Source organism: Neophocaena asiaeorientalis, unplaced genomic scaffold, assembly GCF_003031525.2.
Source record: "Neophocaena asiaeorientalis asiaeorientalis breed wild unplaced genomic scaffold, Neophocaena_asiaeorientalis_V1.1 scaffold114, whole genome shotgun sequence".
NCBI classification, from domain to species: domain Eukaryota; kingdom Metazoa; phylum Chordata; class Mammalia; order Artiodactyla; family Phocoenidae; genus Neophocaena; species Neophocaena asiaeorientalis.
The window spans coordinates 528,125-543,011 of record NW_020173116.1 but is presented as its reverse complement, the minus strand read 5'-3'; positions in this window follow the sequence as shown (position 1 = coordinate 543,011).

Genomic DNA, 14,887 nt, shown 5'->3' with positions numbered 1-14,887 from the left:
CTGAAGCATTATGATACTGACATAATAATAGACACATAGACCACTAGAACAGAATAAAGAGCCCAGAAATAAAACCACACATATATAATCAAATAATCTATAACAAGGGTGTCAAGGATACATAAGGAGGAAAGGACAGCCCCTTCAATAAATTGTGTTGGAAAAATTGGAAATCATATGCAAAAGAAGGATATTGGAACCATATCTTACCCTTACAAAAATTTAATTCAAAATGTACTAAAGACTTAAACATAAGACCAGAAATTATAAAACTCTTAAAAGAAAACATAGAGAAAAGCTGCTTGATATTGATCTTGACAATTATTTTTTTAGATAAGACACTAAAAGTTCAGGCAATAAAAGCAAAAATAAGTAAGTGAAATTATATCAAAGTAAAAAGTTCCTGCACAGCAAAGGAAACCATCAAAAAGTGAAAAGACAATTTATGGAATGGAAGAAAATATTCAAAAATCATATATCCGATAAGGGAGTATTATCTAAAATATATAGCGAACAACTAAACAGCAATAATAATAACAATAGTAATAGTAAAAAATTGAAAAATAAAACAAAGCAAATAATTAAATGGGTAAAGTACTGAATTTTTTCCAAAAAAGACAAATTGCTAACAGGTATGTGATATTGTACTCAACATCATTTGTCATCATAGTCAAGCAAATCAAAACCCCAGTGAAATATTGATGTATATTATCAAAAAGACAACAGAAAACAAGTGTTGGTAAGGGTATGGAGAAAAGGCAACCCTTTTGGTAGGAATGTAAATTGGTATAGTCATTATGGAAAAAAAATGGCAGTTCTTCAAAATATTAAAAATACAAACTGCCATATAATCCAGCAGTCACACTTCTTAGCATATATTCAAAGGAAATGAAATCAGGATCTTGAAGTTATATCTGCTTTCCCATGTTCATTGAAACATTATTCACAATAACAAAGATCTGAAAAAACAACCTAAGTGTTCCCTGACAAAATAAAATAAAAAAAAATATGATCATCTCAATAAATGCAGAAAAAGCATTTGACAAAATTCAACACAAATTTATGAAAAAACTCTCAAGAAAGTGGGCCTAGAGGGAACCTACCTCAACATAAAAAAAAAAAAAAAAAAAAAAACACATATTACAGAGCTTCCCTGGGGGCACAGTGGTTGAGAGTCTGCCTGCCAATGCAGGGGACACTGGTTCGTGCCCCGGTCTGGGAGAATCCCACATGCCGTGGAGTGGCTGAGCCGTGGCCTCTGGGTTTGCACGTCCAGAGCCTGTGCTCTGCAATGCAAGAGGCCAGAACAGTGAGAGGCCCGCATACCACAAAAACAAAAACATATATTACAAACCTATAGCTAACATCATACTCAATGGTGAAAAGCTGAAAACATTTCCTCTCAAATTGGGGGCAAGATAAGGATGTCCACTCTCACCATTTTTATTCTACATAGTTTTAGAAGTCTTAGCCACAGATATCAGAGAAGAAAATGAAGTAAAAGGAATCCAAATCAGAAAAGAAGTAAAACTGTCATTGTCTGTAGATGACATAATATTATAACTAGAAAATCCTAAAGATACTACCAGAAAACTACTAGAGCTAATCAATGAATTTGGTAAATTTGAAGGATACAAAATTAATACACAGAAATCTCTTGCATTCCTATACACTAACAATGAAATATCACAAAGAGAGATTAAGGAAATTATCCAATTTACCATCACATCAAAAATAATAAAATACATAGGAATAAACCTACCTAAGGAGGGAAAAGACCTGTACTCAGAAAACTGTAAGATACTCATGAAACAAATCCATGATGGCACAAACAGATGGAGAGATATACCATGTATTGGAGTGAAAGAATCAATATTGTGAAAATGACTATACTACCCAAAGCAATCTACAGATTCAGTGCAACCCCTACCAAATTACCAATGGCATTTTTCACAGAATTAGAGCTAAAAATTTTACATTTTGTATGGAAAACAAAAGACACTGAATAGTGAAAACAATCTTGAGAAAGAAGAACAGAGCTGGAGGAATCAGGTGCCCTGACTTCAGACTATACTACAAAGTTACAGTAATCAAAACAGTATGGTACTGGCACAAAAATAGAAATATAGATCAATGGAACAGTATAGCAAGTCCAGAGATAAACCCATGTGCCTATGGCCACCTAATCTATAACAAAGGAGGCAAGAATACATAATGGAGAAAAGATTGTCTTTTCAATAAATGCTGCTGGAAAAGCTGGACAGCTACATGTAGAAAAATGAAATTAGAACACTCCCTAACACTATATACAAAAATAAACTCAAAATGGATTAAAGACCTAAATGTAAGGTTGGATACTACAAGACTCAGAGGAAAACGTAGGCAGAATACTCTTTGACATAAATCACAGAAAGATCTTTTGTGAACCACTGCCTAGAGTAGTGAAAATAAAAACAAAAATAAACAAAGAGGACCTTATTAAACTTAAAAGCTCTTGCAAGGCAAAGGAAACCATAAACAAAATGAAAAGACAGCCCTCAGAATGGAATAAAATACTTGCAAATGAAGCAACTGACAAGGCACTAATTTCCAAAATATACAAGCAGCTCATGGAGCTCAATATCAAGAAAACAAACAACCCAATCAAAAAAATGGGTAGAATACCTAAAAAGACATTTTGCCACAGAAGAGATATAGATGGCCAACAAACACATGAAAAGCTGCTCAACATCACTAATTATTAGAGAAATGCAAATCAAAACTACAATGAGGTATCACCTAACACAGGTCAGAATGACCATCATCAAAAAAATCTACAAACAATAAATGCTGGAGAGGGTGTGGAGAAAAGGGGACCCTCCTACACTACTGGTGGGAATGTAAATTGGTACAGCCACTACGGAGAACAGTATGGAGTTTCCTTAAAATCCTAAAAATAGAACTACCATATGACCCAGCAATTCCACTTCTAAGCATATATCCAGAGAAAACCAGAATTCAAAAGGATGCATGCACCCCAATGTTCATTTCAGCACTATTTACAATAGCCAGGACATGGAAGCAACCTAAATGTCCATCAATGGAAGAATGTATAAAGAAGATGTGGTACATACATACAATGGAATATTACTCAGCAATAAAAAGGAACAAAATAGTGCCATTTGCAGAGACATGGAAGGACCCAGAGATTGTCATATAGAGTGAAGTAAGTCAGAAAGAGAAAAACAAATATTGTATAATATTGCTTATATGTAGAATCTAGAAAAATGGTACAGATGAACTTATTTGCAAAGCAGAAAAAGAGTCACACATGTAGAGAACAAAGTTATGGCTATCAAAGGGGAAAGAGGCGGGTGGGATGAATTGGGAGATTAGGATTGATTTTTATACACTACTATCTATAAAATAGATAACTAATGAGAATGTATTGTATAGCATAGGGAACTCTACTCAGTGCTCTGTGGTAACCTAAATGGGAAGGAAATCTAAAAAAGAATGGATATATGTATACGTGTAACTGATTCACTTTGCTGTACACCTGAAACTAACACAGTATTGTAAATCAACTATACTCCAATAAAAATTTTAAAAATTAAAATAAAAATTAAAATAAAATCATTGAATTGAGCTCCCCAAACATATAACATATTAGTAAAATGGAACTAAATTTGCTAGAACTGTCAACAGTAAGGGGGGATACCTTGACAAAGTGAAAGGCAGTAATGTCTAAGTAAGGAGTCAAAATGAATATTTATAGGATTTGAGGTCTGACTCAAATGTAGGTCTTCCAGGGAGAGGAACTGCTAGGGACTAGACAAAATTTTTGATGTAATAGTTTAAGATTGGTAGACATAGAAAGCTGAGGCTGTTGAAGTTAGTCTTGGAAATTAAACAGTTGCTTCTTAAGGGGGCTGTTTTCCAAGGAGATTGCTATTTCAGATAATTGATCTGCATGGGATTCCTGATGCAAACAGTAAGGTTATTTATTGGTTAACAGTTTAGTCCTTCCCAGGAAAAGTTTCCCTGGACCAAATAACTAAGTCATGTTGACTCAGATCATCTTAATTCATGGTACGGATACTAGGTTATGTTAAAACAGGTGGTCACAGTTCAGAAGTTTAATAGACCATGGTGAAAAGTAGGTCAGTCAGATTTTAAGGTCTGATTTCCTTTGATTTATTTTTCTAATATGTGTACGTTTGTTCTTCAAATGAGGTCGTGCTTTAGTCATTTTGCACTATAAGTGTCTGTTCAAGATTATGATGTCATTATTTTATTAATGTCTGCATACTATTCCATTGAGCATGCCAGAGTTCAAATGTCACACTATTTTGGGATACTTATAGTATTAACATTTGTTAAACTTTTTCTCTATTATAAAATAACTTCTATGAACATGTCAGTAGAGCACTTTTAAGGAGTGTTCTCTTTTTTTGTTTTAACTATATTAAAAATTATACTAGATTTAATATTTCAATTTTTTATTAGTTTCAGTGGGGAAAATAATATAATTTATTTGACAGCAGTATATGCATCTAACAATTAGGCACTGATTTAAGTTCCATATCTTCCCTGAGACAATCGAAATGTTGTGACAGGACTTCCCTATGCTGCTTTAACTAGAAAAGCAATCACATTAGACAGTATTGCCGTCAACAATGTTCTTATTCAAGTAGCACCAACACTAAGAAAGCATATAAACAAGAGAAGCATAACAATACATTTTTCTTTTAGGATTCCACTGCAAAATGTGTATACAAATTCCCATCAAGAAACACTGAGCTAAGATTATGTTCTTATACGCTTATTCCAGAAGTCTAGAGTGACTCCTCAATTAAGGAATACCTATTTATAAGGCTTATTATAAAGATTCTACAGCAAAAATAAGTATAACCTTGATGCTTCACATCAAAACCAAAGTTATTGTATATTAATCTTGAGATAACATTATTTTAAACACCCATAAAGATTAATTGATCAAGTTATTCAGACTTTGGAAGATTCCTGAGCCAATGCATGATGGAGTGGATAGAGTGTAGATTCCTGAGGGTAAGACTAGTGAGGAAGGAAATGGGAACAGTTGTGATAAATAGAAACTGTACCAAAAAGAAAACAAGTTATTTAATGTATGGAACACAGGTAGAACAAAGAACTCAGGAAAACTGTTCCTATATTGATCAGGGAAGTAGCAGGAATTCTGGCCTCATTGGTGAGGGGGAGAGTTAATTGAATAACTATTTATGGCAACTATTATTTTCCATTAGCAAGTATGTAAAAGACCAGCTGGTAAGATATTTGTCATGATCTGACAGATTTGGTTCTTCAAGGCAAATTCTCTACAATGGGAAGGGAAAGGCCTCAGTAAAAATGGACAAAAGGTAAACTAGAAATAAAATGTTGTAAGCACACACATATGGCTCTAAATTCTTTAAGAATATACTGCCCTCCCTAAAAACACACTTATTTATTTTGAACCTATGAATGATTCATAATTATATTTGGAAATAATAACTCATATCCCATGTATTCCTCTCCCTTGTTTGGAGATTTTAGTAGCAGAAGCTTATGGATATAACACGTTGCTTGGTGATCTCAAACTTACACATTTAATCTCTTGTTGCCAGGGCATATTCTGCACACAGCTCAAAAGTGAGACATTAAACCAACGTATTTCTATTTCTGTTTCAAGGCTTTCTTGGCTTTATAATGATCTCAAACCCTCTACCTTTTTAGAGACTTTACATACATTCACATAATCTTTTAGGTCTGTATACAATGTGAAAATAAAAGAACCCTAAGGCATCGAGTTATAAATATAAAAAATTTGTCCTAGTAAACTACTCCTAAGCACAGTAACAATTAAGATTACCATATTAAACTTGTAATACAATAAAATTATAGTAGAATATTGCCAGTCACTTGCTGGCATTCCATTTAAAGGTGAAATGGGTTGGGTATTTACATGGCATATAAAAGGTAATTTTCCTTAAATATGCTTTTCTTTCTTTCAAAATTGCCATAAAATAATTTTACTACAAAATACTCAACTAGAGCATGTACTCTTTTTTTTTTTTTTTGGTACGTGGGCCTCTCACTGCCGTGGCCTCTCCCGTTGCGGAGCACAGGCTCCGGACGCGCAGGCTCAGCGGCCATGGCTCATGGGCCCAGCCGCTCTGCGACATGTGGGATCCTCGCGGACCGGGGCACAAACCCGTGTCCCCTGCATCGGCAGGCGGACTCTCAACCACTGCGCCACCAGGGAAGCCCCTAGAGCATGTACTCTTAAAGGCAATTCTCTGAGATGACCATCTCAGAGCAATTAAAGGCTTTGCTCTAGATGATACAGTAAGGAACAGTGTTAAGCTTTGCTCCTGGGTATTTTATCCATAATACCAGGGTCTGTGTCAAAAATGTTAATGTTTTTGATTAACAGAATTCCTTTCCTTCAAGATATTGTACTTACTGTTTCTTCTCTTAAAACCAAAACACTTTATAACAGCAGTTTTAGTTATTTTTAGATCCTGTGTTTAAAATTTTTCCTTTATTTTAATGGAAAGTTTCTGTACTTTGTTAACAAAGCTGACAGAAAAATCTTGGTTACAACTAAGCAGATAGAAATAGCTTAGGATACACAAGAATAAGTCAAAATAGGATAGAAATAACAAACCTAGAAGCAAGATATTTTTTAAGAAATATAAGAAAACATCACACAAAAAAGAAAAAGGCTTCACTTAAATCAGCTTATATAAATGTACTTTTCCTTTCTTGGACTGAATATTGGACTATTCACCATGAGCTATACCTTCTGAGCTAGGTAAGCTAAAGTTATATTTGATAATGATCAACTAGAGACTAAGATATTTATTCAAAAGATTGATCTTAACTAAGTAAGAAGATACTTCATGTAGGAGGAGAGCCTAAATAAAGATTTAGAATCTAGTTAATCTTAGAACAAAAGGAATGGGTCTTGATAAATTAAAAATCCAGGAGCTCATACAGCTCAATATGAAAAGAAAAACAAAAAACAAAAACACAACCTAATCAAAAAATGTGCAGAAGACCTAAATAAACATTACTACAATGAAACTGAATCACTTTGCTGTACACTTGTAACTAACAAAATGTTATTTATAAAGTATATTTCAATAATTTTTTTTAAGCTCCAAAGCATAGTTCTAGTGGAATCTCTTTGAAGGTGAAATAATCGACCTTGGGTAGATATTTATGGATGTCTTAAAGGTGTAACAGAATGGCCATGTTGTGGAGAATGCCACTGTGAAAGTGTTGCCTTTATTGTCACCCTTATAGCAAAGACTCTATCAGTCTTAGTCATCCACAGCCACTTTCACAGAGTCTGAAAGAAAATAATACATAATTTTTCATGGAACATTCTAACTTTCTTCCTCCATCATGTTATAACTTTCAGTAAAGAATGAAAGACATGGTATTTAAATGCAAGAAGAAAAATGTAAACTTATAATTTATAGTTTAGTATTCTTCTTATAAGATTATTTTTTCTCCTTTCATTTAAAGTTTTAGATCACATCCTTCCTGCCCAACCCTTTCTGGAATGCAGAGCCTTTCCTTATTTATAAACTCTGATATCTACTTTTTCTTTTTAAATACGATTTTTTATGTCATATGATAATTGTCTTTCTCGAGGGTTCCTGGCAATTTCACTGTGCATTTGACAGATTCAAATTTCCTGCACAGTTGGACCACATACATGGGAGATGATCATTTATTCAAAAACCTATTAGATAATCCTATCTATATATAACATTATAGAATATTATATATATATATATATATATATATGTATATATATATACATATATATATATATATATATATACAAATTTTACTCCATTGAGTTTGATCATTAAAAGGTAAGCAGCTACCATGGCACTAGACTTTCTCCTGAATATCCTGATCACCTGGGCTTTGAGCATCCTTTTTTAAGGTTGTTATCTGAGGTAGTAAGGACCTTAGAAAAATTCAGTTGGTGCCAGTTTTTAGACTGCATCAAGGACATCAGTTTGGGGTTGTTTTCTTTTAATATGTGATATGTGTGTAATATTTCCTCTGGCTTTGATGAATAGCTGACTTATAAACTCTTCCGGTAATTGTTGTGCATAGTAGTCACTACTACTTGCATAGTTTTGCTTTTCTCTGAAGAGCAGCAATCCTTAGCAAACTGTAATCAAATACCCTAAATCATACTCTTAGATCAGAGTAAAGAAACCATTCCATGCTATATATTTCTCCTGTGTTCATTTCTTGCAGATGAGTTTCACTGTGTTCTCTGTCCTGCAGAATTGGCCAGGTGAAAATCCTGGAATCAGGTTCTCTTGTGGAGGCCAATCCCCATGCCATCTTTGACCACGACAAATGCTTGCCCTCTAGATGCTGCTAGGCTGATCTCTACACCTTTTCCTCAGCACCTTTACTTGTACCCTCTGGCCTGACATACCTGCCCCTCACCTCTCAATAATTCAAATATGTTCTGTCCTCAAGTTCCAAACCAAGTTGAGTTTTGAAGACATTCACCCTACTGTAGCTAATAAGTAATCCAAAAATTTTTATGGTTTAATAATTAAAAAAAAATTGTATTTCATTCACTCAAAGTCCCCTGCAGACCTAGTGACTCTTCAAAACCATTGTCCTCCATATGATGATTCAGTAATCCAGGCTGCTTGATATCTTGACTTAATATTTTAAGATAAGACTTTCTCCACTTTTGTTGTAGAAGAAAAGAGGTGGCTAGAGAATTGGGGTGAGTATTAAATGCTTGAAACCTAACATAGTCCACATTATCTCTGCTAATAGCTTGTTGACCAGAACTAGGTGTATATGCTCCATTCCTAACTCCGCACCCCATGTGTCTGGAAGCTGAAGAGAAAGGGTATCTGTAAGTATAGACTTACCATAAAAATATACTAATAGACAAGATTTAAATGATGTAAAAGGAAAAGTTTACAAACACATACACAGTACACATTCCTTTGAAGTCCCTATGAAACTAATATTTAAGCAAATTATATATAAGGCCCATTTAAAAATCAAAATAAATAGCTATAAAGAATAAAATAGAAATAATTACCTAATTATAGTGCAAATAACATTACAATTAATAGCAAAAATAGAGAACACTAGAGCTAAACCATAGATACTTACTTAAGAGAGTCCCATAATAAGCAAATGAAAGTTATCTATAATAATACCAATAAAAATAATACCAATTAAATTTAATATTTTTATAGACCTTACTGTTTGGCAGACTTTATTTACATTTATTACTTCATTGATCCTAAAGACTTCTCTATGAGATAGTTATTATTATCAGTCCTACTTTACAGAAGTGTAAACTGAGGTACGGAAAAGTAACATGACAAAGATCATAGAGACAATAAGAGGAGGAGCAAAGACAGGATTTGCATTGCCACTTAAATAATAATGATACTATCAAAACTTACATGGCATGACTTTCAGGAATGCTCAGAAGAAATAATTTAGCTTGTTAAAACAAGATATTTTAACAGTGAACCAAAATATGCCTGTAGATGGAGAAGAAATCAGTAAAGGATATATGAGCTCATTTTAAAAAAGAAGGGAAAAGTAGAACTGGCAAACAAAGCTTAGAATTATTTCCATAAATAGATAAATGTCTAGCCAATCCAATCAAAAATGTTTTAAAAATCACCAGGGTTTCCCTGGTGGCGCAGTGGTTGAAAGTCCGCCTGCCAATGCAGGGGACACGGGTTCGTGCCCCGGTCCGGGAAGATCCCACATGCCAGGAGCGGCTAGGCCCGTGAGCCATGGCCGCTGAGTCTGTGCGTCCAGAGCCTGTGCTCCACAACAGGAGAGGCCACAACATTGAGAGGCCCGCAAACCAAAAAAAAAAAAAAAAAAAAAAAAAGAAACACCAAAAAACTCAAAATTATATTAAGGATGAAAATTCTACAGAGATACCAAAGAAATTTAGAGAAGAAAAGTTGGAAATTATATTCTTAAGAATATAGAATTAAAAGTAAAATTCTCAGTGACATGAATAATTTACTTAATTACAAACGACTTATGTTGAACACAAAATATATTGTGAATGTAAATACATAATTAACCTTTCAAAAATTAAAATTTCACTAAAGAACTATCCTCTGAATTAATTCTAGGACCAGATGATTTTAATACCTACATCTATTGAGAAATATTGAAATTCAAATTTACTGAACTTTGTCAATAAGGGAGTTGCACCAAACCAAAAACAAAATGAAATCAACATAGCCAAATTTGATAAAAATAGAAGAAATAAACTACTTATGTGTGTAGGGCAACCTGGGTGCCTTGGAAACACCTCTGCCTATAGAACAAACTTGTCATGGATAAGACACCTTCTTTGTAGCATTTTTGTACCTAGGAGTGACAGAAGAGATCTTCAAAGACACTTCCCCCACTAAAAAAAAGCGTATTTGGGGGGCTGGGAATCTAGCTACAGGCAGATACAAAGAGCTGAAATGGTTAGAGAACATGTAGCCCTATACTCTTTTCTGTCATGTAGATTTGAGTTTGCAAAGAGGAGCAGTTGAATCTGTGGCTTTCACATTTGATATGTATAATTTTCTTAGTATTTTCTGGCTAGTGTTTCTCTGTGGTCCATGGAAGAAGAAAATTATATTTTTCCCCCCAATACAGGTATATAGGAGTCTCACAGTAAAAACAAAACAAAACAAAAAATAGACTCATAACCAAAAATTATCAAGCATACACAAAATGCTGAGAGAGAGAGAAGAAAAAACAATCAGTAGGAGGTTTGTATATTCAAAGTGAGATAAAGAATTTAGAGGAGATGTCTTTGGAATACTTAACTAGATAACTGCTTAATTAGATAAAATAGTTAACTAGATAAATTAGATAAATGAATAAGACATAAGAACCTGTCAAAATGAGCAGGCAAATTTGATATAGAGTGACACCTATACAAATGAAATTTTTAACTGTGAAAAATCAAACCTTAGTGGAATTATGAAGAATATATAGGGCTTAAGAGATAAATTGTGAATGATTGATATACAACACAGGAAAATAAAATATGGATACAAAGTAAAGAGATATAGATGATAGGATGGAAAAATCAGTCTGTGTATATGTATGTAAGCATGTGTGTCAGTCTATATGTAAATCCAGAAGGAAAAAATAAAAAGAATGGATGACAACCAAATTTTGATGAAATAATAACTGGAAACTTCCTGGAACACTTGAAAAGTGTGAGTCCTCATATCCAGTGAGAATGTAACTGAGCAGAACACAATGTGGCCTTCCCAGGACAGGCCCCTTCCCCATGTCCTCTGCTGTAGCTCCTCTCTGAAGTACCTAGATAATAGTACCTGATGCATATTTCCTGAGTTTTTTCAGATGCTAAAACCACAACAAAATGGAAGAAATGAACTACTTGATGATCATGAGCATGCAAGCCCCAGGCCTTCTGGCTCTTAAGGATTGATCACCAAGAAGTCAGAGAATTGTGCATGAGCTGATCATATACCCTGGGTTGCCCCTCCCTCACCTTGCCTTTAAAAATGCTTTGCTGAAACCCTTTGGAGAGTTCAGGTTTATAAGCATGAGCCACCCACTCATTCTCCTTCCTTGGACCTTGCAACAAACCTTTCTTTGCTCCAAACTCTGACGTTTCAGTTTGTTTGGCTTCACTGTGCATCAGGAACATGAACTTGCATTCAGTCATAAGAATGATATATCCTAATCGGGATAAATAAAACAAATCCAAATCTAGATATATGTTTATAAAGCTATTGAACACAAAAACCAAAAATAATATCGTTAACAGTCAGAGATAGAAACTAGATGACCTACTCTTATTTTCTATTGTAGAGGAAAATCAAATTAGACTGAAGAAGACTTCTTAACAGCATCAACTGAAACCAGAAGAGAAGGAAATAAAATTAAGGAAAAAAACTAAGGAAGGGGAGTAAAAAGAGAAGTTCCACAAGTGTCTGATTTTCCTTAATTATGCTTTAGAATTGCAGCCGTCAAACAATGGATTCTGTGGAACTGAGGAGGACTAGGCATATTTTGCTGCGAACTTACATACACTAAGGAAATTGGGAAATGATGCTACATTTGTGCTCTTATGTTCTGAAGTTATGAAACTGTTTAGAATGAGGGCTTTATCATGGGCCTGCAAGGTAATGAACTAGACAGGAAAATTTCTTTAGAATGCATATATAATCATATACTGATTCTATCATTAATTAAAATTTTGATATTTTGCTCATCAGGGGCTTTTTGTTTTAATTTCCATTAAAAAAATTGTGTTAAAATATTTATCTTGATTACTGTGTGCTTTGGCACCCCTTAAATTTTACACTCAAGAGACATGTCTCTGTCACCTCACCCTAGTTCTGGCCCTGTATATCATATGATGATTGTTGGCTGAAAAAAATGCCCAACCTAAAAGTTGAGAATTACATTTTATTTGGCACACTAAACTGAAGACTTAAGCCCAGGACACAGCCTTTCAGTTATCTCGGACAGACTACTCTGAAGAAGTAAGGCAGGAGCAAGAATATATAGTTTTTGAAACAAAGACCAGGTAGTCAGAACATCAAAAGATTACTGTTAAGTAAAGAAAACCAGATATCTCAAGTTAAGGAATTTAGTGCTTTTCTGCACACAGAAAGATGCAAAATCAGGGCTCATTGAAATCATTCCTTTGATATGTACCTCAGATATCTGAGGCCAGTATTCTGTGTTTTCCTATTCTGAATCTCCTCAGGGTGCAACTTTGTGGGGTGGGGTGTCTGCAGTGGCTGATGGCTTGATGGTGGGCATCCTGTTTCTATCCTGAGTTCCCTCAGAGCTTACCATCGGGATGGCTGTAATGTGATGGCTTGAGGGCTGCAACATCCTTTATTTACTGATATGGTAGGCAACATTTTTTTACTCACATGATCTATAAAATAGAACTAGATTACTTAGCACATAATATTGCTAATGACTTTAAATTAGGTAAAGCCTGTGTAATTGGTGATATGATCTCTTTGATTAGTTTGGGGGAGAAATACAATCAACCCCTATCTCTCTCTCTCTCTTCTCCCCCATCTCTCCTCAAGTCAGAGTAATTCATCAAAGTCCCCTCACATGTTTCTATCGGCAGAGAATTCTTGAGATGACCTTCAATCTTTCAATCACCACCCCCACCCCCGATCCCCCATAACTGTTCCAGTATTCCAGGTTCTACCAAAGCTGTCAGTTTAGGTTATGTGTCCCAAGTGGGGCAGGAAAATAAACAAGGTTTATCAAAGTTCAGCTGTTTCAATTTACCTTTGTTTTGTTGCAGACAAATATATTTGATTTGTTGTTGAAAACTTTCTGTTCAGTGTATTATTCTCTTAACATAAGCCCATTTCAAGTGATTATGTCATGATAAATTATAACCACCAGCACACAATGTCAAATTTCCCTGATTTCTGAACCTTCAGAATCACAATTTTCTCAGGATGAATTTACTTTGCATTGAGAACTTCACCCTAAATCAACTTCAACTGTGACTATCTCAACCCATCACATAGTTTCTAAAAATGCTATTTATTCCAAAAGTCATTCTACTCATATACAAATGTATTAATTATCTTTCAGATATCAGCATATAGGGAAGCGTAGGAGAGTCAAAAGATGCTCTTTCCCTTAAGGATTGTGTCCCACCTCATCTTATGTTAAATGCTTTAGGGTCAATTTAGTGTTAGCAAACTGGAAAATATCATATTGTAATGTTAATTTTAGGCTTCCATTACTTCCAGCCTATTGCATATTTAACACACACATTAAAAAAAAGAAAAGAAAAGAAAAGAAAACACAGGCACCCATACTTAAACTGAACACCAATTTGTGTGTATAATTTGAATGCACTGAACATCCACATTTTCCTTTACATAACATTTTCTTACCTTCTTTGTAGGTTACTGACATGATTTTTCCCTTAGAAAGACCATATATAATGCTCATGAAAGAGATTTAAGTTAATCATTGTTTTAAAGTTAACTTTTTTGTTTAATTTTCCTCTTGAGGAAAGATAAATACAGTTACTTCCATGGCTGGGTTTTTCTTCTCACTGATACTCATTGTTCTTCCTTTAAGAAGCACAAAAACAATTTTCTTCAGGAACAACATACCTGCCATAGTGTATTGATTGCTTTTTGGTTTGAGGAATTTGAATGCACAACTATAGTTCTTCCTACTGGGAAACACTAAACCATGCTAATATTACATTTTGGTGGGAGAAAAATGAAGGAACTAGGATAGAATGGGAAGGAAGATAAGTGAGACAAATTTCATAGAAGTAAGGCCTTTTTTTCTCTTTCAATACCTGTAGCTTTCTCTCATGTTAATTGTCTTTCTTTTAAACACACACACACACATACACACACACACACACACACATACAACTGCACCTTAATCTTCTTTGGCAAAAGCAAGGAAGTCCATGAATAGACCATGAATTTAAAAATTATTCACTCATCAGTTGATTCAAAACAAACAGCTTCCAGGTGATTTGGTAAAAGTGACTGGTTGACAAGTGAAAAATTAACGAAGATCTAGATTGTTAAATCTATACATAGTAGTATAAGGAGCTAAGGGGATTGGAAATGACACTAAAAATGAGAGAAAAGAAATAGACATGCTTCTCTCAATTACCCATCTTGAGTTAATAGTCTAATTATAATCTTGATTCAGCATTATTTATGCCACTACCATGCTCCACTGATTTCATTGTTTTTAATTTAAAATTTGTAAAAAGAATAAAGGAATCCGCTTACTCCTGGCCCTATAAGAGTATGATTTAAATTGAGAGCAAACAGTTTGGGGAAAGATG